Source organism: Magnolia sinica, chromosome 3 (genome assembly GCF_029962835.1).
Source record: "Magnolia sinica isolate HGM2019 chromosome 3, MsV1, whole genome shotgun sequence".
Taxonomy (NCBI): domain Eukaryota; kingdom Viridiplantae; phylum Streptophyta; class Magnoliopsida; order Magnoliales; family Magnoliaceae; genus Magnolia; species Magnolia sinica.
In genome coordinates this window covers 53,517,770-53,521,048 of record NC_080575.1, presented here as the reverse complement: position 1 = coordinate 53,521,048, position 3,279 = coordinate 53,517,770, and positions in this window count along the sequence as shown.

Here is a 3,279-nt window from a genome sequence, read left to right as displayed (position 1 = left end):
AATAGCGTCCATATATGGTGAACATACATCGGGATAATCGGGTTACTTGACGAACTCGACTAGCACGAGCGCACATTGAGTTGAACGACATAGAGTGTGCAAACACTCTGTGTGGCCAAACCACTGCCGACAACCCTAATACGACTCGGGTTCGTCAAACACGTCCTACGTGGTGAAAACAACTTCGGCCATGAACTCAAGGTCTGTTACCGATTTCCTGGACTATTTCATAGTCCCAAACATATTCAATTATAATAGCTATTCATATTAACAATTTAGAACAGTCATGGAACAACAATTCAAATTATACCGTATGTGAGCATTTGAAGAATATCAGCTTAACATGGATTTCAACATAAGTAGTGCTTGAACTTAAATAACAAGGAATGTAAATTGAATGTAGGAAATCATATACACTAATAGGAGAGTTGAGAATCTCTTCTCAATGCCCGTAAATAGGATAATATATTACACATTAAACCATTCAAACATTTCTACAAACACATAGACTACATATTCCAACACACATGACGTATGTTGGTGATAACACACATTTGGACAATTTCTTTTACCAAGGAGTTGACACACATACAACTAGTACAAGTACTTGACAATTAATCATGGCAAACATATGTTCATATTTCATACGTATACGATACTTTCTACATACACAAGGAATACACAAATCTCAATATAACTCAAATATATCAGGAACGCAATATAAACATCGCATTTGGCATGTGAAATTACACCCACAACAATACTAAACCATTATCTGACATTGAAAGCCTTGAAAACCATAACCTATACGAATATAGTCCGCACCTTAAACCAGAAAAAGCGCACCGATCTGATTCAGACGATGAGTCTTCGTCAACAGCGACTAGATAACCTAAGGCATGAATCGAAATGAGCTACATCAACACATAGACTATTCTAAGCTCTAAAACAGACTAGGGTTTGATTGACTTACCCAAGAATGAACTTAGAATCGCCAGAATAACGATTCAGAAGTGACGGTTTAAGGATGCAGAGTAACAAGGAAGAATCTCACGATGATTCACCAACCTCTCTCTCACTTTCTCTCTCTTTTCATCTCTCTCTCTTAGCTAGGGTTTAGGAAATTCGTATGGAATAGAGAGTGAGGGTTTTAAAGTCTTTATATAGGCCTAACATTGATGAAAATAGACCCAGGGCCAAGGTATACTTAGGTTATAACCAAAACAGATCTCTCTCGATCTAATAGAGCGCTTCCGGTGGTCCTTTTTCCACGTGCGGTTGGACTTAAGCTCACTAACCATGGATCTAGGTTAGGCTGAGTTTTCGTACCGATCGAATTTATAGATCAGCCATGGCGGACCAATCTCAAGTCAACGGTCACCGAAACTCGATCAGGTCCACAAGCACTATGACATGCCTGGGCCATCTTCCTTGATCCGAGGGTGAAATTGGATCAGAATCCAACAGTCAGATTGCTTAAAATCGTCGCGCAAGCAACACGACTCAGATTTCATAAAATCATATTTAATTTCTCAGCTTTCTCACACTCTTTACTCCGAACTCAAATAAATCGACCCAGGACGTCATCTGGACTTGATTTTTGAGGTGATGGTCAAGCCCCACAAGGTGACCATAATTGTCTAAGATCATCGCTATCGGACTTTCGACGCGCGATCCGGGTCTGATACAAAGATTCCAAGTACTACCGAGAGCAACTAGATTTAGCGTTGAATCCCAGATTTCAGAGTAACATAGCGCTAATGATTCTACAGGTACCGAGTCCTGCAGATCAAATTTAAAGTGATTGATGCTAATTTCACAAGCAATTGAGTTTAGCGCTAGATAACCCACAATTAACTTCCAAAGAAATTTGAGGTAGTACTCGGGTCTTAGCACGAAATTTTTCGGGTCATTACAAATATCCACTGTGTGAGACTATGAGGAGTGGAGTAGCTGCGTGGTTGTTGTTGAGCGGTTGGTGCACACACAGGCGAACCACTATAATTCTTTATGTTTGGATGTGTGGTTTAATTTCTATATCTTTTATCATTCAATATTATGGAATGTATTTGTGGATGTGAATGTTATAATCTTTTACATTTCAAGCATTGTGGGGAATGTTGTAATATCTTAAATTTTATTTCCTTGCTATTTATTTATTTATTCCTCTGTATCTAGTTTGAGTTTTTGATACAAAGACCTTTCTGGGAATCAAGTTGTCCTACCATAAACCTTGGTTTTTGGTGTAAGGTTGTCCTTAGGACAACATTTATATCAATCTATCAATACTCATACATTTAAGGTTGCTTTACATTTCAGTATTGTGAATTGATAATAGTGTTATCTTTCCTTTAATTTTTAAATTTCTGTTGTTATCATTTTAATTTGGCATAGTCCTATTCAACCCCCACCCCTCTAGGACATATAGCTTGGCCTTTTCAAGTGGTATCAGAGCCTAATAGCTCGTTCTAATTGTTATATTTTTGGATTTATTTCCTGAGCTAATCGATCTAAGCTATTTATAAGATGTCAAATTTTGATAGCCTTTCAGTCACTAGGCCTCCACCATTTGATGGCTCCAATTATGCCTATTGGAAAGCCAAGATGAGAATTTTCTTAAAATCCAGAGATGAGAGCGTGTGGCAAGCCACAGTGATTGAATGGACCCCTCCTACCACTAGAGTGACTGGTATCAATGGATCAAAATCTATGAGAGTAACACCTTATTTCTCATGGACCACTCTTCAAAAAAATGAGAGTACTGCTAATGCAAAAGCACTAAATGCAATCACTTGAATACTATCACCGGATGAATTCAAAAGAATTATATCCTGTGATACTGTAAAGCAAACTTGGGATATTTTAGAAATGACATAAGAGGGTACATCAATTGTCAAGAAATCTAAAGTCTAAATCCTCACAACCAAATTTGAGGAAATACATATGGAAGAACAAGAAATGTTCATGGACTTTTATACAAGATTAAATGACATTGTGAACTCTATGTGGGGTCTTGGCGATAAAATCCCAGAAAGTAAATTGTGTGCAAAGATACTACGCTCACTACCTAAATGGTTCAATTCTAAGGTAACTGCGATCAAGGAACTTCATGATACAGATAATATGAGGGTAAAAGAATTAGTTGGCTCTTTATAGACTTATGAGTTAACTTTTAAAGCTCCTAAAGGTAAATCTATCGCCTTTAAATATTCTAAAAATGTTTTTCAAGAAAATAATAGCGATTCTGATTTAGAAAACTCTGAAGATGATTTGGCCCTT